Source organism: Oryctolagus cuniculus, chromosome 11, assembly GCF_051225735.1.
Source record: "Oryctolagus cuniculus isolate XC-2025 breed Fujian yellow rabbit chromosome 11, ASM5122573v1, whole genome shotgun sequence".
Taxonomy (NCBI): domain Eukaryota; kingdom Metazoa; phylum Chordata; class Mammalia; order Lagomorpha; family Leporidae; genus Oryctolagus; species Oryctolagus cuniculus.
This window is the reverse complement of record NC_142877.1, coordinates 8,572,175-8,592,888: the sequence shown is the minus strand read 5'-3', so window position 1 is coordinate 8,592,888 and position 20,714 is coordinate 8,572,175. Positions and strand designations below refer to the sequence as shown.

At 43.1% G+C, this 20,714-nt stretch overlaps 1 long non-coding RNA gene across 4 annotated transcripts in view; it reads left to right on the top strand.

Moving 5' to 3' along the window:
* LOC149123313 (uncharacterized) overlaps nt 1-20,714 on the top strand; it is a 271,453-nt gene that overhangs the window by 159,040 nt on the left and 91,699 nt on the right. The window contains exon 3 of one of the 4 annotated variants that reach the window (XR_016215739.1): nt 14,261-15,813. The exons of the other annotated variants lie outside the window; for them this stretch is intronic. This is a non-coding gene — a long non-coding RNA (uncharacterized LOC149123313). Of the gene's footprint in view, nt 1-14,260; nt 15,814-20,714 lie in introns of those variants that run through there. 4 annotated transcript variants of the gene reach the window in all.

Genomic DNA, 20,714 nt, shown 5'->3' with positions numbered 1-20,714 from the left:
GCTTTGAGCTTTTCTTTGTGTTTGCAGTTTTTTTTTTTTCCTTTTCCTTAATTTCCTTTTGAAAATTCAGATGCTTCCCTGAAATCATGAATATTTCATCTGCAAACACTATCACCTTTTATGCTATTTTCCATTGGTAGGAAATTTTAAACTCCTCAGAATCGTCTTCCTATTATGATTGAAAATGTATTTTTCCATCTATCAATTGTTTTCTTTAAAAAGCAGCGGCATTTTGACGCAAGGAGAGCAACTTCTCCATGTGAATACTGGTGTGGGCTTCACAGTTGTGTGTCTGTAATGTGAGCAGGTTTACCTCCTGTCTTCCCTCCTGAAACCCCTTTCAAAAATGTAGGTGGATTACAGCAAGCAAGGGCCCAGGACTGAGTCTCATCCTCGAGACGAATTCCTGTATTTCTCTAAGACCTGGCGTGCTCTATACACGGAACCAGTCCCTCCTGTAATTTCTGTAAATCTCTCTGTTCACTTGATTTTGCCAGGATCAGTCTCTGTTGAAAAATCTAGTTGAAGCTGCCAGGGAGTCCACGAAGAGGAAGATCTATTAATTTAATCATTTGTATGAATCATGTCTAAATGATCTCAGCAGAGAAAATGTGTTAGCCATTTAAATCCCATCACTACCTATTATATAATAATTACTGCTAATTCTAGTTTGGATGGGCTGCGACTTGGCTTTCCATCCCCTCAACGTGCAGGGTAAGATGACCTCACCAAATTTAGCTTCTGCAGCCTTTAGGCTCTCTCCTGCCTTCCTCATTAAGGTCTTAATAGCCACACTCCGCTCCCAGCGTCCAGTCTGCCTACGGTCTGTTGTGTGCTCGTAATTAGTATTCATTTGGTGATGGTGGAGTTCACCCTCAGCACAGAGCGGACCCTCATGTTAATCACTGCTGTGACTCCCTCCCTTTCGCTCTGATCTGTCAGCATCGCGTGGCTTGTCCCATACCTAATTTTTTGCCCTTACAGCCGACTGGCACCTCCACGTCGCGCGGTGTCAGAATTAGAAACTTTTGACAGATCTGTAATCACGCAGTTCTCATCAACTCTATGCATGTTAGTCATTTCATTTCCACATTCTAACAGTTAATATGCCTTAATTTCTCTCACTTTGTGAATATTTAATTCCTCCCTTTTCAACATCATTTTTAGGTTGTGTGAATCATTTTCAAAGCCTTTGCTCTTCTCGGAGCACTATCATCTGCATATTTTATGAAATGGCACGGTGGAGTCTCGGAGGGCTCTGGATAAAAATGGAACTGGCAGCCTGCTCATTAGCTGTTTACCTGGAGCCGTGTGAGTCCCCGATAATGGCGAGCTCCCATTTGGATTCGAATTAGGCTTCTCTGACAAATAACAACCAGGAGCTATCTCGGGACGTCCGCCTGCCTGCCTTCCAGTGCTCTCCTCTCCTCCTTGCAGAGAGTGTCTGGAAAACTTGCTGCTGGGGGCCGTCCTAGGCATCTGAGGCCGTCTCCGTTTTGAAGTGGAGACACAAAAGCTTTAGCAAATTAGCACCTGCCAGGAGAGCAGAATTCCCTGGAAAGGACACATTCTAGAGATCGGGTTGTTTGACCTTCTGGAGCTTTGCAGATGCTAGAAGCCAGGCCTCTGTGCGTGGGACTGGGGTGGCCCACGGCCTGGGGCTTAGGGTTTCGAAATCATCCAAGTCCCAGGCAAATGAGGGTGGGCTGGTCATTCTCGCTGTAACTCGCCAGAGGCCCTGCACAGTGTCTCCATCTCTCATAGATGGGAAGGTGCTTGGAGGAACCACTTCTGTGCGTTTCTCAAGGGGGCCCAGGGAAGAGCACAGACCACAGCCCTCGGGGTCCCCTCACCCAGCTGCTTGTTATGGACTAACAGCCTGCATTTAAAAATGGAGAGATTCATATATAAAAACTCGGATTTCCACTTCTGAAAAACCAAAGATGTGGTTCCACTGTGTCCCCCCATCCCCCACCCCATTGTTCATGAAAATAGTTGATCAGCTGATTCTAGACAGCGACTGTCCAGTTAGGTGGAGTGCCTGCTGTCCGGCTTGTCTCTTCCCTGTCTTGCCCCAGCCACATCTGTTAATTCTGTGCCCCTCTGTGGTCTTCGGGAGCATCTGACCTTGTACTTCTGGATAAGAGCTGAAAAGATTGCGGTAGATTCAAGTTCAGGCCTAGTCAGCTGTTTGACCTCAGGCAGGTGAATAGGCATAGTGGGTTTCAGTTTTCTCACCTGTAACTGGGAATGATGAAGATACACTCACACAATAATATGTTGCTGTGCATGTTAAATTATATAAGATATGTACACTGAGGAAATACATACGAACAGCTTAACGTGGATATGGCATGCAGTCAGTCTTTATTAAAAGTGTTTTTCCTTAATATCACTAGATTTAAAGAAAAAGAAACAAAGCTGTTATATAAATATATTAATAGAAATTATGTGAATAAAACAATAAGTGGAAAACATTGTCATTTAGAAAAATACTTTGTATTCTGTAATAATGTATTGTGTAATATGTAAAATAGTGTATAATGTAATATCTGTTGGATCCAATATTGATGCATACCCAGAGCAATTCCAGGTGACCGCCTGGGCCATAAATGAGACATTGGCTGTGCTACAAGAACCAGCGCATTCTTTTCTCAATGTACTGATAATCCTGTGTTCCTCTTTGTGTTACTAAATCCTCTAACACCTATTTGAATTCTACAGGTCTATGCTTTTTATACAAAGTAAATTCCTTTGTAGTAGAATCTGTTTCCTAAAGATTTCCTCTTGCTGAAATGCTTTTATCCGATAGTAGTAGCCTTGTGTCCCTGAGGATTTTATCCCCACGTAAAAATGATATAATATTAATACCTAAGATTTACATAGGATTGTTCTCTTGAGCTGTTCAGTGGTACTGTATGTTCTTAAAGATACGGTATTTGATATTAATGAGGAGCATAACATACCATTGTAAGCACTGTTTTTTTTTAAATATTTTTCCTTTTTTCTGACAGATTACTGTAACATCACATGCTTAGAGTAATTCTAAGGAGATATTTGGAAAGCCTGATAGTTTGTTGAAAAATATTTTTGATTCCAAATCTTTGGGGCCTAGGTTTCACCCTCTAATTGCTCCCTGAAGCTGTCTGGACCCAGTGTCCTCATGCTGTGTATTTTTGAAGAGAGTTAATAAAGGGACTGTTTGCAGAACTGTGGGCAGAGTACAGGAGAGTCACCAGATCCAGGGAAGCAGCCGAGGGCCAGGGCCACAGGGGCGCCTTCGCTGCCTGGGGGGAAGGAGGAGGAGAGGTGAGCAGACACAGAGGACAGAGGGTCACAGCCAGCTGGTTGTGATTCCTCGGGATCACTCCTCCACCCCTGCAGTTTCCCAGTGGAGTTCTCCATTGGCCAAACCCAACGTGAGGCTGAGAGGAAAGGAGGCCTTTGTGGTAGAGTGTACTGCAAGTCTCCCAGGGCAGAGCAGGTGCACCTGGAGCCCAGGGAGCCAGGGAGGGCCCACGGCATCAGATATGGCTCTGAGCGAGTCTTTTCTCTGAGCCTCGGTTTCCTTCCCAGTGAGATAAGGCTGTGCAACACCTACCTCCAAGTGTTGTGTGGGGATGAAGTGGGATGATGCGTGCCGTCACTGGCACGGTTCTCTGACATGTGGTCAGTCTTCACTAGATGACCTGTGCTTTGAATAGAACCATTTTGTTCACAGGGCAAGGTGAGCCAAAGAGGGATTGGGTGCTAGAAGCTTTATGAACTTTGTGAAGTGTTTGAGCCCTGAGAATACAAATGATGATCCCAAAACGAGGGTCGGTTATGATAGATACATCTGTGGTCACTTTTATATGCAGCATAATAATGTGTTAATGAATTAAATGGTGACATGTTCCTATGTAGTTCTATATCATCTACTGAAAGTGGGGTGTGTTTCATATGTGTTACTGGCTCTTACAAAGTTATTAGTTCATCTGTCTCCTGCAATGGTTTTCCTGGGGAAGAGTTTGTTTATAAAGTTTTACTTAGAGATTAAGGCATCCAAATCACCTTTCAAGGTGCCTGGGTTCAATCCCTGCCCCCAGCTATTGACTCTGACTTCCTGCCAATGAAGACCTGGGAATTCAGAGGTGATGGATCAAGTAATTGGGTTCCTGCCACCCATGTGGGAAACTTGGATTACATTTCTAGCTCCCAGCTCTAGTCCAGACCTATCCCTAGCTGTAGTGGGCGTATGAAGAGTCAGCCATCAGATGGAAGTGTTCTCTGTGTGTGTCTCTTTCCCTCTCCCCTCCTCCCCTCCATGTTTCTCTCTGCATCTCAATTAAATAAATTTTAAAAAATCTCTCTGTACACTACCTTCTCAATGTTGTAGAGTGAATATAATATATAATATATACACAATATATTATATATGTTAATAATATATAATGATATATAACAAAAATAATAAATAATAATTAAACATTAGAGTTATGGAGGGATAGCAACTAGGCAGAAACAAAAAACTGGTGGCTTCTAAGTTATGCTGTCTCATATCCTTTTGCAAATAAATGTACATTTTATAGAGAATATTTAACTTAAAATTATGAGCCAAGAATTTTTTTTTTTTTTTTGGACAGGCAGAGTGGACAGTGAGAGAGAGAAACAGAGAGAAAGGTCTTCCTGTGCCATTGGTTCACTCGCCAATGGCTGCCGTGGCTGACGCGCTGCAGCCGGCGCACCGCGCTGATCCGATGGCAGGAGCCAGGTACTTATCCTGGTCTCCCATGGGGTGCAGGGCCCAAGCACCTGGGCCATCCTCCACTGCACTCCCTGGCCACAGCAGAGAGCTGGCCTGTAAGAGGGGCAACCGGGATAGAATCCGGCGCCCCGACCAGGACTAGAACCCGGTGTGCCGGCGCCGCAAGGTGGAGGATTAGCCTAGTGAGCCACGGCGCCAGCCGAGCCAAGAACTTTTTTAAAAATATCAACCCACTATACTCATACTTCATTAATTCCAGAAAATATCTTCGTTATTTTAGCTCCTCAGGGATGAAGACCCATCTTAAGCAATGGTGTCTTAGACTTGGTGAACTGCACTGGGAGACAGTGTGTAACCTTACAGTTCCAGTGTTTAGCAGTGGGACCATCTCCGTCCTGATCCTGGTCCCCATATGGCAGCTGTGGCAGAATGGAGTTGCTCTTAGCTCTTGAAGGAGGCCCAAGCCTCCTGTGACCCATGCCTCCCTAACTCACTGGGACATCATTCTGGGGCTCCCAACTTGGGGTTCCTAGAGCTGTTGTTGAATCAGAATCCACTCTGGAGAAGAACAGAGCAGTGTTGGCAGAGCAAGAGTGAGCAGGGTGAGCCAACGAATGGAGTTGTTGGTTCACTTGAGAGTAATAAAGACGGTTGTGTTGTAACCAGAAGTTGTAATTGGGCAGTCGATGAGCAAGTGGCAAAAACAGTGAACTAAGAGGTGAGGGGCAGCAGGTCTGCTGTGGAGTGAATTAAGTGTGGCAGGTACATGTGAATCTCTTAGGATGGGGAAGGAAAAGGGGACTTCTTGGTACTGGGAGTGTCAGGAAATATCCTCCAGGAACATTTGGTAACCTGTCCCAAAGCAGCAGGTCTCCTGGTCTTCCAACTAATAGTCTGCTTTCAGACTGCATTCTTACTTTGCAGGCACATTTATTGAAGAGGCTATGTTCAGACTGCATATGCAACTACTCTCTAAGAAAACGACTTTCAGAAAAAAAATTTTCCCACTTTTGTTGCGGTTCATGCCAGTAAAAGGCCTGCATAAAAATAGCTACACTGTATTGCTTACATAGAATATTCCTAATAGATGTTTTGGGGACATTAAAATTTCCCCGAGGATTATTGTTTCTGATGGAGGATCCTCCCTATATTAAATTCTGTGTTGCACGCTGGTGCATTCTAGAAAGCAGAGCCCTTTTGTCTTAGATTCTACATCTGAAAATTTGGGGTTACAATAAGAATATTTTGAAGATTCTTTAAGTTCTTTGATTGAAAGACACATTACAAATGTGAGCAATTATTCAATAGTATTTTTTAAAGAAATATAGATCATCCAATCTTGCAAATAAAAGATAATTCCACAGAGGATGTTCTCTATGTCACCTTTCCAATCTGAAATATTTCAAGCAAAGAAGCTTCTAGGCCTCTGTGTCTGTGGCTGCTCCACAATCTAATTGATCTCACTGTCTGAATTGTCCTTTCTTAATTTCACCGCATTACTCATTTACTGTGCTCACTGTTCAGATATCTGCAAGAGGTAGCAGGCTTCCCCCCAGCCTTAGTCAATTAGACAAGCTATTGTTTCTGATTAAGATATCACATCTGAGAGAATAATAGCAATTAGAGTTGGAACAGAGACCCTGTGGGTCGCACAGTCCACTTCTCTGGCAGCTCACGAGAATGTTTTACATTACACTGTAGTTTTATGTGGTTTTCCTGATGTTAGTTTTAAAAACTCCAAACACCCATCAGCGTTAATTATATCCTTGTCCTACATCCCCACTATGACTTAATTCCCTACTTTGCATTGCTGATTCTCATGAATTGGCATTGAATGATGGCTTCTTGATGATATCATCTCATCAAAATACAGGGTCATTGGACATTTGGTGTTTTTAGAAAGGAAACATTATTTGGTGTCATTTGTTTTTTGTTGTGAGTTAGAGGTGCATTTTACGTAGGAAGATTCTTTTGCCAAGATTCCTGAGCGTCAGAATGCCTGCAGCAGAGTAGATCTTTTTGTAGTTGTCTCCTCCTCAAACCAGGCATCTCCATTGCCAGTTAACCAGAGGGTCCTGCTGTGTCAGTGAGAAAGCTCGCTATGTCACAAGCTTTTCTTTGCACCAGGTCCTCCGTCGTAGCAGGTCAGGAGCATGGTCATCGTAGGGGAAAGTGACCCTAAGTTGAGCTTACTAGAAGAAGGAGGAGGAGGAGAAGGGAGAGTGGGAGGGGAAAGAGAAGGGGAAGGGGGGAGGAGGGAGAGGAGGAGGGGGGGGAGAGGAGGAGAAGAAGAAGAAAAGAAAAAGTTGATAGAATGTTGTTGTCCCTGTGCAGTTTAGAGCCTTCCTACATGCTGGCAGTGGGCAAAGCGCTTTCCATGCTGTATGTCATTTAATCCCTAAAGCTACCCAGACCCAGGACTGTCATGACACTCAATTGACAAATGAAGAAAAAGAGGTCAGAGAGGCTTTTACACCTGCCAGTGTCACTGTGCTTGTGGGTCGTAGTGATGAGTAGTAGTTAGGTTTCTATAAATATTTGATATTCAAATCTAATTACATAAATTTTAAACAAATAAGCATTTTATTAATTATACTTAATACGTACATTTTACATATTAAATTTGTTAAATAAGTTGTTCACAAGTTATTAATAAAAATTTAGAAATATTAAAATTTAAAAATAATAATATTATTATTTGCTATTAAAAGCTAGTTTCCTTTTAAAACGTTGATTTTCAAAATGTCTGGAAGCCTTTCCTGCCTTATAGGTGCTGAACTGAATGGGAAATGGATGTGGCTGTTTTTTCTGAATTTACGTTTCCAAACCTGTCTTGTCATTGTAATAACCTGCACATTATCGCAAATCACAATTTTTATTAAATATTTTATTTGTTGAAGTCATCTTATATAAATCCATCTCATCAGGATTTGGTAAATAAATACGGTTTGAACAGTATTAACTTTGTTGACTTTTGTCAAATAAAGCAAGTACATTATTTGTTTTCATTTTAAACAATACAGAGGGAATAAATGATGGGATGGACACATTACTGGTCAGTCTACAGCCTTTATTCCAAGTCCCTGAAATAGCTTCTGCTGATAGTTCCTTGTGTGCTTTTTTCAAAGAAATATTATAAATATTGAAGCAATATGAGTTAAGAGTGAGTGTTTTTAAACAAAACTAGGATGACATTACACATAATGTGCTACAAGTTGTTTCTCTAACTGAAAACAGAATATCAAGAATGAATAAATACTCTAGTGAATATATTTCACTCACTATTTTAAGCCTTGTATGTGTATTAACTCACTTGATCTTCATGATGACCCCGAGATGGAAATTTTCTTATTCCCTGTTTTACACACAAGGAAATGGTAGAACCAAGAAGTTAAATGAACTGCTCAAGACCCAAGTTATTAAAGGGAATGGAGTTGGGATTTGATTATACTTTGGAGAGCTTTCAACATCATGGGACAGCAATGAATGCTATTTCTTTTAACTTGAATATAATAAATTTCACCAGTTTGCAAAATCAGTTCCCTAAAATGAGCATTTAGACTATTTACTTTTCCCCCTATTTTAAACACTATTGCAATGACCATGTTTAAACACACACAGCTTTGGGGTGGGGGGCAAATATTTCTGATTCCAGTTCCTAGAAGTAGAATTTGCTTGGTCAAGGCTGTGTACATTAAACTGAGAGATGAAGGCAACTGTCCTAGAGAGAGTTGTCCAAGTGTTCCTTCCATTCCAGAAGCGTCTATTTAAATCATTAAGCCGTATCTGGCTCTCCCTGAGTTCTTCAGCAGCAGGGAGTTTTGGGCTTTGAGCACAGCTGCTCAAAAGCAGTTAGAAGGATGTATCAGTGAATTCTTGCCATCTGTGGCTCTTGATGTGAGTCAAGAGGATGTGAGAGGTGTGCAGCAGCTATGCACTTCAGCACCACTGTGATATTCACGCCCTCGTTTAGCAGGGGCTGTTTTTCTCCTCCACCTGAACTCCTAACATTTAGACAGTGCTTCTCACATGGAAATGATTTTGTCCCCAAGGAAGTTCCGGCAATTTCATGGAGACATTTTTGGTTGTCACAACTGGGTGGTGGGCAGCTGTTACTGGCACCTAGGAGGCAGAGGCTAATGCTATACAATGTGAACAACATCCCTTTCTGCCAACGGAGGGTTTCCCAATCCAAAATGTCACCAGGTCCGAGATGGAAAAACCCCGATTAGGCTCCAATTCAGTTGTCACCCTGTCTGTGGTACCTTTAGTCCACTGCCCAAGCCAAGAGGAGATGCTCCCTTTTTGGGGCCCCACAGTTTTCCGCACACGTTCTTTTCATTGTAGTGTGCTGTTATTGCCTGGTTATAAGATGTCCCCTGTAATAGATGACCTGCTACTGATGGTTGGCACTGCTGATTCATAATTGTATACTCACCACCAAAGCCAATGCACAATATGCAAGTATTGCCGGGTGTGTAGAAGTATTTGCTGACAGGAAGGGAGAAGAGAGGGAAAGAAGAGGGGAGAAAAGGAGTGAGGAAGGAAGAAGAGGAAAAAGTGAGAGACTGGAAGAAGACAGGAAGGAAGGATAGGACAAAGGGAACAAGTACATATGTGAAGAAAGGAGCTAATTGCATCCTCAGGAAATACCTTGGGAGTGATGTCATACAGCCTGGAAGACGTTACTAAGCCATTTACAAACACTCACTGGGAAGCTGCTGTATTCTAGGCATTGTAATAGGTGCCAGTATGGTGACTCAAACAGACCTTGTTTCTGTCTGCATGGAGTTTGCCCCTCTTGACGAGACAGACGATGTAAAACGCAAAGCGGTTGTGACATAAAGTGAGTCTTGTCAAGGAAGGGTGCAAATGGCTTCTCTGAATTTTCAGCTTTCCTCCCTCCCACGGAGAGCCTTCTGCTCCAGCTACCCTGACCCCTTCCTTTTTCTCCCATCGGCCCTTGCCCTTCCTCTCCTCTTTTCCTGAACACTGGCTGCTCCTTCTACCTGGAATTCATTGTCCACCACCTTCAACTAGTGCAGTCTTCCTTCTGTCTCACAACCCAACTCGATCTCCTTTCTGTTTCCCTGTGGGAAACTTACTCATTCTTCTTTCTAGCTCTCATAGTATCTGTGGTATAACAGTTCAAACATGGGCAGTCACAGACTTGGGGCTTAGAAATGCACACTTAGTTTCCTACAGCTAAAATAAAATTTTTACTCAAAGGAGGCCCTTATTTTCACTAATGGCTAAAAATCTCATCACCACAGGAACTTTCAGATTTAATCAGTAATATTCAGCTTTCTCTTCCTATTTTCCCCATCCACCTTGGTTCTGTAATCAGCAGAGAATTGGAGTCTGATGCCAAAGTTACCCCAGCATCAAGATAGAAGCTTCTAGGGCTCACACCGTCCTCTGACCCCACTGGCCTCCACTGCAGGTGGATTATCCTTTTATGGTGTTTGAAGATCAAGCTTCCTTTAATTTTTTTTAAATTTTTTTATTTTTTGACAGGCAGAGTGGATAGTGAGAGAGAGAGACAGAGAGAAAGGTCTTCCTTTTGCCGTTGGTTCACCCTCCAATGGCCGCCGCGGCTGGCGCGCTGTGGCCAGCGCACCGTGCTGGAAGATCAAGCTTTGGACGCTGCTTCTCACACCTAGAATCACTGCATTTTGTCCAGTTTTTCACCTTCGTGTGAGTCTACCACTCTGGAACGCTTGCTTTCTTCTCACTGCTTTGGCACAAGCTAACAGGAACACATCCTCAGAACTCTGAGTCTTGCTAGCCGGCTGCCTGGAGGCCACGTTTCTCTGGGGCACTGTGCTGCAGCAGTTGCTGAGTAGGGCAGGGCCTCTCTGAGACTTTCATGCTGACTCAGCTTTCCAGGAGAAAGTGAGCTACTTGACCCAGGATTTCCCAAAACCTATCTGGGTCTCTCTCAGCTTCTCCCACCATGGGTGGTTCCCCATGAGGAGAGAAGGAAGAGCTGATTCCTAGACAATGACCAAAGGCTTTGGTCTCCAAAACTCTCCTTCCCCTCACTGTCATTTTTTAAAATTTCCTTTCTGGATGAGAATCAGGCTACAATGTCAGCATAGCTATGCCCCTCTTTTCTGCTGTATTTATGAACCGTAAGTGCTTACCCAGTCCTCTAAACTTTAGCATTGGTGTTTATAATTCTGATAAAACCTTCTTTCGTTTTCTGTCAACCAAGCCTGGCTCTTGAAAATCAGAAGTACTTTGGCTTTCAAGGTATTATTTGTTCTACAAGTTCAATAAATTGCAAATCAGCTTTTTTTGTTGTTGTTTTTGGTCTTTGTATCTGTGTACCTTCCCCTTGAGGGTGTTCATGGAAGTCATAGACGTGGTGAAAGGTGTTGGAAATCCACATATTGAACTCCCCACATCTTGCTGGACTGCAGGGCCTCTCAGTATTCTAACGTTTATCATACTGCATTGCCCGCCTTTGTTTACCCTTCACACCTCACCCGTGAGCTCCTCCAGGAGCAGCTCTTTCATCCTCTCAGGAGCAACCCTCTTGGCGATACAGGCAAGTGCTCAGTTTATCAATAAGCAAACATTTGTTCTGCACCCCTTTGTGCTAGATGCGGGGTCGGCAGTGAGGTCAAGTACTGATCCAGTGGAAGCCAGGCTTTGGAGGTCTTACGTGCTAGTGTGGGAGGTGGATGTTTAACAAATCATCCCATGGTGAATTCAGCAACTCTAACGGCAATCGTTCGTTTTTTTGTTTTGTTTTGTTTTGTTTTTTTGACAGAGTAGACAGTGAGAGAGAGAGAGACAGAGAGAAAGGTCTTCCTTTTGCCATTGGTTCACCCTCCAATGGCCACCGCAGCTGGAGCACTGCAGCCGGCGCACCGCGCTGATCCAAAGGCAGGAGCCAGGTACTTATCCTGGTCTCCCTTGGGGTGCAGGGCCCAAGCACTTGGGCCATCCTCCACTGCACTCCCAGGCCACAGCAGAGAGCTGGCCTGGAAGAGGGGCAACCGGGACAGAATCCAGCGCCCCGACCGGGACTAGAACCCGGTGTGCCGGCGCCACAAGGCAGAGGATTAGCCTAGTGAGCCGCAGCGCCAGCCTCGGCAATCGTTATTATTTTGTTTCTCATTCTAGATTCGAAGGCATGCCATGGGGATTCCTGATTAATTATCTGAGGAAGGGACACTTGAACAGGGACTCGTGGAAATTAAGAATGGAACAGGGAAGGGGAGTGGGAACCACGGCAGTAATGTCTGGGGGAGGAAGGACCTCAGCTTGTTCAGATCACTAAGAGGAGGCCCATTTGGCTGGAAGGAAGAGAGCAAAAGCAAGCGAGAGAGAGAGGGAGAGGGAGAGAGAGAATGAGCTGATGAGTGGATAGGGACCAGACCAACATTTGAATGTTTATTGAATAAATAAATACATGAATGAATGGGCTTAGAGCAGGCTGGAACTTTGACTTCTGCTCTAGTTAAAAACCATGGTTGCCTACAGTCTGTAGTTATGTAATATTGACTCACACAATCATGCATAGTGTAATCATCGAATACCCCAGAGATGGGAGAAGGACAGAGCTGTTGAAAGAATCCATTGCCTTCAGAGCAAATCCCAACTGATTGCATCTCAGCACAGCAAGGTCTCTAAGTGCAGCTGAGGCAGAAGTCTTTGTCCCTTGCCCCTGCCCCCAGGCGGCTTCCAGGCAATGAAGCAACGCTTTAGAAGGAAAGTATTCCACAGCCTGGATCCTGTGTCACAGCAGAGCAAGGCACCTGCTGGGGGAGTGGAATGTTGGTTCAAGTCCTGGAGGGGGACAGGTGGAATCGAAGGGACGCGCAGGACATGCATGTATCCTCAACTGATGGTGAACAAGCGCAAATGAGAAAAGAATTGACTTGGGGTATAGATGTCAGGATGGAGGTGAAACTCTGGGAGGATGGATCCCCAAACCACTGCTTTGCATGAGTAACCCGGAGATGCCAAGGGAACATGGCAGGTACCTGGCCGATTTGGTGTGTGGCAGCCAGCCAGGTGGAACAAGGAGTTTGCCCTCACTTTATTATCATATGGCTCTAATAAACGTCAGATGGGAAAGCTAATCAGACCGATCCCTTGGCCGGGGACTTTTTAAATCAGAGAGAGGTCTGTTTTGGCTCTCCATGTTAAGTAGACCCAGAGACCTGACATTCTGTGTTTATTTGAAATGATAAACTTAATCATGGGCGAAATGTTAAGAGATGACAGAACTGGCCACAGTAAGGTCGCATCGTGTCCCTGCCAAACATAATACAGGCTTTCGCCTTCCCTGGGCTGCCAATCCCTGCCACAGGGGCCCTGCGGCACTTGCAAATGGAGACCAGAGTCTGTCTATGTGATAATTAATCCATGGCGCTCGGCTGAGACTGCCAAGTCTGCCAGATGGCAGTTTGATGACCTGGACCGCCGTTATCTCTAGAGAACGCGCATGGCGTCCTCTCGTTGACTTGTTCTCTGGGAGGAGAACTTGCGCTCCTACAGAGCGAAATGCAAGCGTGGTGAGGCAGCCTAGGCTTCCAGAGCCCGAGTGTTACTGGGAAGCTTTGAGAGCAGATGTGTTAACACCATCGGTAATGTGCAGGGAAGGACTGGAACTCTGACCCTGGCATTGGTGTGCGTCCTGGCCTCACAAGGCTTGGCCTTGTGAAGAAATCTGATGTGTGTTTTGCAAGAACTGATGTCTGTCTTGCAAGAGTGCTCAGGAACACTCCTGTTCATGTTCAGAATCACCTGATTTAAGAAGGCAAGAGAGGCTGCCTCCTAGAAATATCACGAGATTGGGTGGCATGTCTTCCTCTTTCGTGTTTCTTAGGAATGGGCAGGCTGGCGGTTCTTGATCAGTGTTTGCCAGTGTTGCTTGGGTGATGGAGTCTTCTATAGGACTTGCTGAGCTGATGGAGACTCTCCGAACTCCTGAAGGGATGTTATTGAAAGGTTAAACTGGGAAGGGACTTGTGCTGCCGGAACTAAAATGCCCTGCTGTCATATTCACTCAGCCGGGCTCTGCTGTTGAGAAGACGGGCTGTGGGTCATTCCTCACTCTGTGTGGTCTGTCTGTGCCTGTGTCCTTTTGTCTCCTCAAGGAGGGATGTTATTGAAGACGAGGCTGGCGTGACTATCAGGGCACTGACTCTAGGCTGTAAGGAGCAGCACAGGCTATCTGATGTTCTCTAAGCCTCTTGCTTTGAGGAGTCTTGTAGTGAGAACTGCCCATTGCTTTCCCAGCATCTATTCTGCTCTTCCTGTCTTTCAGAGAGATATCTAAGTTTATTCAGGGTGACCGTGAGGCCAGCTAAAAGGCAACATTTCACAGCGAAACTTGAATTTAACATGGCCATGTAATACAGTCTGGACAATAGACGAATGTGAAAACTGGATTGTAGGAGTTAAAAAGAGGACACCTAAATCTTCCTTGTATTTCTCCTACTTCATGTCTTTCTTGTTCCTGGAATATTGATGCAATGCCTGGTGTTCTAGCAGCAATATTGGACTCCCAGGAGGCTCTTAAATTTGAAAGCCTCGTGCTAAGGGCAGAGGAGCAGAAAGAAAGGAGCCTGACCTGCTGGTGGTACGCTGGAGCTGTGGAGCCGTCCCAGAAATGCCGAATGACTGGCTTTGCTCATGTGAGGAGGAAATTGTTCTCTGTCTCATCAGTCACTGCTACTTAGGTTTTCTTTTATATACTTCTGGACTTAATTCCTAAGTGATACAATTCACTATTATGTCAAATGATGGAAATAATACAATTCCCTTCCCTCTGCCTTCGAGCCATTTTTAAGTTCAAGGATCTTGTGTGGGACTCAGACGTTGATGTGTGATGCAGTCCGGGGTCTGGTCTTCGGGGTCATCCTCTATGTGTACTGCGTCCACTGCCTTGTTCTTGCTCTAGTGCAGCCCCAGATCATCAGCCATACGGACCACAGCTGCATCCTCCTTGTTTCGACCACAGAACAACTTTGGTTCTTCTGTCTCTCGCTACTACATCTAACTCAGCAAGACAGAAAGCTTACCCTACTTCCAAATATTTCTCATCTGAATGAAAAATTCTTGAATTTGCTCAGGGCCATTTACTTGGGCCCTAATGAAAGAAATACTGTTCTTGTCACATATGTTTAGCCATTGAGATTTCCATACACCTGTCACATTAACATGACTTTGAGTCTGCCATGAATGTGGTGTCCCAAGTCACATGTAGGCAGATATAAGGTTACATCAATTTGAATCTATTATTATTACAGTTTAGATCATTACAAGTTTCAGTACCTTATTATCGGCATTGATTAGCTTGCAAACCATTTCACAGCAGACAGTTGACTAGTTAATGAGCAGACACGCCATGGTTGACGATTGAAGGAGTAAGATGTTCTTGCAGTAGCCTGCAAATCCCTTTCTTGGAGCTGATTCATATCATTCAGTGTAGGCCAGGAATAGAGAACCTGTGTCCTAGCACATCTAGTGTTGGAGGCCATGGTCATCTGCCAGACCTGTAGTCCACCTTGTCAAACTCACAGGGGTAGGAGTCATTTAAGCCCAAGAGGCCCTCAGCCAGGGAAACTGCTGTCCCTCCTTTTAGTAAAGCATCCGCATGCACAGGAGGGCCATGGTGAGACCAAGAAGTTCCTGCCTGGCATTATACACACAGCTGCCCCTCAGTGTTCCTGGGGCCGGATCTAGGGCAGCCTGCATGTAGCAAAGCCTACCAATGCTCAAGACCCTCATGTAGCATTTGCGTATAACCTACATGCCTCTTCCTATATACTTTAAGGCACCTCCAGATTATTAGTAATACCTGCTATAATGTCTACACATCACCTCTTCATGTAGATTCAGCATAGTACTTGGTACAAGGCAAACTCAAGATTTGCTTTTCAGAATCTCCTGGGATGGTTTTTGGACTCTTGGATCCACATTGGTTGAATTTGTGGATGTAAAACACATACATATGGAGGACAGATTATATATGTACATACACACACACATATACTTTTACATGTAGATGTGCATGTTTATACATAAGTTTATATATAAAAATGGACATTTATATGTACTTATGTTTCTTTTTATTATTGTTAACAATATTTTTATGTTTAGACAGACATTGTTCTTTTAACATTCTTCTTGCCTCTCATAACCTTTAGATAAATAAATTAATAAAATTTATATATGTTTATATATAAATAAATATATATGCTTATGTATATTTTTGAGAGAGAGAGAGGTAACATTCACATACAGTGAAATGTAAGAGTGTGAGCCTATGGATTTTGAGCAGAGTGTATACCCAGAGTGACCACAGCCCCAGGCTAGACAGAGATACCTCCACTGCTCTTGCTGGTTGCTGGATAATGAATTCCGAGGGTTGTTCTGGAGTCTTACACACGTATGCATGCCTGGCGGCCCCTTGGGGTCCTCACGTTGCTGCTGGGGACTTGAACTGGGCAAGACTGGCCAAGGAGGTCAGGGCGGTGTGGCTCCGAAGAGTTCCGCAGGGTGGTAGCCTTCCTCCTGATGGTCTTTTAGGTGGCTACTCTTATCAAGAAACTACATTGGGCTGTTTTCCACTGGAATATTCTGGTGATGGGAACCCGATCATGTGGCCTGCAATAAATCACCCTCATCGCCCCTTGGTATTTTGAAAACTGGTGAAGCCTCTGATTCTTGGCTCCTTACTTTGTATGCAAATGATGAATTATAGAGGGGAAATAGGAAAAAGAAGGCTGTCCCTGGGTTGCAGGTTGGAAGCAAAGTGGATTAGAGCTAGAACACGGCTACTCTTGACTATTTATTGTGACATTGCTCAGACAAATTTGAACCCCAAAGACTCCAAATCTCTGGGGACGTTGTTAGCCTTCTGCTGGAATTATTAAAATGTACAGAAATGTAGGAGCTGCACTTTATAATAATTAATCAGGGTCTGTTGGTTAATAAAGCTCATTCTTTAGTGGCGATGATTCAGAGTATCATCCAAAGGACAGTGTCCTTGTCATTTTGATTAAGAAAGCAGACTTTGCAGGGGAAAGAAGTACAGGAACAGTCGTGCTTCCTCCGTCTCCCCATAAAATAAATATTGAATGAGAATATTAACTCGTTAACCTTGACAACAATTTGTAATTTTCATAAGGGGGAAAAAACTCGCATATTCAGCAAATAAATCGCTGCGGGGATTTCAGGAAAACAAATTGGAGAGAATGAAGAATGCTACCATATGAATTCTGTCATTTTTATGGGCCAGGGTGATTAATTTGTTTGTTTAGGTCCCTCAATTAAGGCCACAAATAGTGTAAGGTGTCGGGAGCAAGTTAACTGCTCCGTCTGGTAAGGGGACAGTCAACTGCGAGTGAGAAGGAAAGGTCGTTTGGGGGAAGTGAGAAACCCGGGCCCCAGTCTGCAGTCTTAATACCGTAAGTCCCACCACCGCTTTACCTGGGGTTAGCTGCTGAAGCTGTAATTTTACTCTATTAATAGTTTAGAGCTTGTTTTAACAGATAACCCCTTTCACTGGGCAACTATGCCGGAAAATCATTAGGTGAAATTAGCAGTACCAGTCACAGCTTTTCCAGGGTTATCTAATTATTTTGAACTCAATTTAACCAGGAATAGAGATAAAATAAATAACCCATGAACTATTTACCTTGCCAGTTAGAAGGCTTCTTTTGTCCATTAAAAAAGAGCGCGAGTGGGGAGAAAAGAAATCAAAAGCGTGTGAGGCAGAACCAAAGCCCTGTTTGCTAATTTTGCAGTCATGTGGGACCCTGGCACATATTTCTTTCCTCCTCTGACCTCTCACACTCTCACCCTCAGGATGTCCTTTGTTGAGCTGCTTGTGTCTTGAGCATATGTACTGTTTCCTCCCAGCTGGCCTGGGGTAAACGTCCCATGTGGGGACTTCGGATGATCTGCATTTTTGTTTGTGAGCTGAGTTTGCGCTCCTTGCTGGCTCAGCTCCCACCCCTCTGAAGGGATTGAGGAGTTAATGTGGCCATTTGTAATTTTGCCTGAACACAGGTGTTTTGAAGGAGAGGCATGAATTAGTATGTTTGTGGCATGGAGAGGGGAGAGTTAAGTGAAATAAGTGGGCATCATATTTTTCTCAGAACAAAACGAGCAAGAGGCAGGGAAACAAGCCTGCAAGTCAGGGGAAGAGCTGAGACCTCTGCAGCACCTTGCTGTAGTGCTGGTGCCAGCGTTGCCACTTCCTGGCAACATGACCTTGACCAAGTCCCTTCATCTCTCAGAGTCTGTTTCCTGTTTTGAAAAAATGGGGTGAATGAATACCTACATTTAGAACTGACATCAAAGCTAGATGAAATTTTTTTTTAAGATTTACTGTTTATTGTATTTGGAATACAGAGTTACAGCAGGGCAGGGCAGGGCAGGGTGAGAGAGAGAGAGAGAGAGATCCCCCTTCTGCTGGTTCACTCCCAAAATGGCCACAGTGGCCAAGTTGTACTGATCTGGAGCTGGGAGCCAGAAGTCATGAGTTTCTTCCACGTCTCCCATGAGGGTGGCAGGGGCCCAAGGGCTTGGGCACATTAGCAGGGAGCTGGATCAGAAGTGAAGCAGCCAGGAATTGAACTGGCAGCCATACAGGATGTTGATGCCAAAGATGGTGTCCTTACCTGGTATACCACAGTGCGGGCCCCAAATGAAACATTTTTTAAATAATGACAATATGTGGGCTGTACTTTTTTGTTTGTTTGTTTTTAAGACGTTAGACTTGGTGAGTAAGTGCACTGTTGTACCATGGGTGGACCCCTAGGAAAGGATATTAGGTAAAAACTGAGGAAACTGGTCAAGTATGGCCTTCAGTTCATAATAATGTGTCATTAGTGGTTCACAAACTGTGAAAATGCGCTTGACAAATATAAGATTTAATAACTAAGGGCCTTTCAGAATCAGCCCTAAAGGCACTCGGATCTGGCTGAAAAGCCCATGAGAGTATTTCAGGCATGGAAAGCCAAGACACTCTGGCAAAAAGATCTCTGTGAGTGAGATCCCAGTGGAAAGAACAGGTCTTCAAAGAGGGAGGTGCCTTTCTCTGAAGGGAGGAGAGAACCTCCACTTTGACTATGACCGTGTCTAAACAAGATAAGAGTCGGAGAACTCAAGGGGCTTCCATAGCCTTGGAAACTCATAACTGGTGCATAGGGAAATTACTGATGCCATAAACAGGAGTGTCAATTGGTAAAGTCAACAACAGGAGTCACTGTGCACTTACTCCTCATGTAGGATCTCGGTCCTTAACGTGCTGTACACTGAGGCTTAATGCTATAACGAGTACTCAAACAGTATATTTCACTTTGTGTTTCTATGGGGGTGCAAACGACTGAAATCTTTACTTAATGTACACTAAACTGATCTTCTGTAAAAAAAAAAAAAAAAAAAAAAAGAAAGAAATTTTCAATTCCCAACTTGACTCTCACTGGGATCAAACATGACAATAGGTCTGATCTGATTTCATCATCATTTTAAAAAAATCATCTATTATTTTTCACTTTATGTTTCTGTGTGGGAGCAAACTGTTGAAATACTTACTTAAGGTATACTAAGCTGATCTTCTGTATATTAAGATAATCGAAAATGAATCTTGATGTGAATGGAAGGGGAGAGGGAGTGGGAAAGGGGAGGGTTGTTGGTGGGAGGGACGGTATGGGGGGGGAAGCCATTGTAACCCATGAGTCGTACTTTGGAAATTTATATTCATTAAATAAAAGATAAAAAAAAAAAAATATCAGTACAACATAAAAAAAAAAAAAAATTAATCTTACAACCTCAGCTTTGTACCAGTATACCGCCTTGATGTTCTCCATTTACAATTTTTTCATGGATAATCACCAAGTATTATGTTTTCTTTAGTATTTACATCAAACTACATTATTTAGATTAACATTGAAAGTTATGGTAATAATTAAAATCTTATCACACTTTATGATATATAAGAATATAAAATATCCCATCTCATTTATTTTGTAAGACTAATTTACTTTTGATTTAAAACACTGGAAAGAAAGGTTCAATGTCTAGAAATAGGAGCATCGAGGTTACTATTTTGGCTTGGCTACCATTTAGTCACAAGATATGTGAAAGTCAAGTAATGAACTTCAATATCCTCATTTGAAAATGAGCAAATCTTACATAACCTCAAATATTCTTTCCACATGAAAACTTTTAATTCTGCTGGTGAAGAGATTGGAGTCCAAATACAATATTAGAAAGTAAAAATCCTAAGTATAAATATCCTAAGTATTCTATTGATGAAACTCAATAATCAAATTATATTCATTGAAATGTTCAGATATCTCTGGTTGATATAGTGTAGATGCAGATTGAGAAAAAAGCTTGCATATTTTCCCCTCATAATAGAGTCATTTCAACTTTTCTTATAAGTAACACTTGGTAAATGAAACTCACCTTTTCTCTAGATCTGTCTAGTAAACTCTTGCCTCAGTATTAGCAACTAGATGAATTCAGTACTTTACCACTTTTTACTAACTAATATTTTAAATTCAGAATGTATCCAATGGAGCAAAACTGGATCACATATAAAAGTAATCCTATTTGAACAATTTTACACTGTCATGCTTGAGAGTGCAAGAAATTACTGGAAAATGAATGTTCTAATTCACTTTTCCCCTAGAAGATAAAATTTGAACACAATCACTTATGAATATCATTTAAAAACTTTCAGTTAATCTTCAAATAAGTTCTGTGGATTGATTTCTGCCCTCTATATGAATGTTCAAAGAGCAATATCATAGGAACTGATTATGTGCAAATTCCTATATCAGGGGTTCACAAATTTTACCAGAACCAGAATGCAGTTATTGCAAGGTTTGGCATTTTAAAACTACATAGAGGAGAGAAGAAAATGACCAGAATTTAAAGGAAAAGGACAAAATATGAATAGAGAGATGGAGATAGAGATGATAGTGAA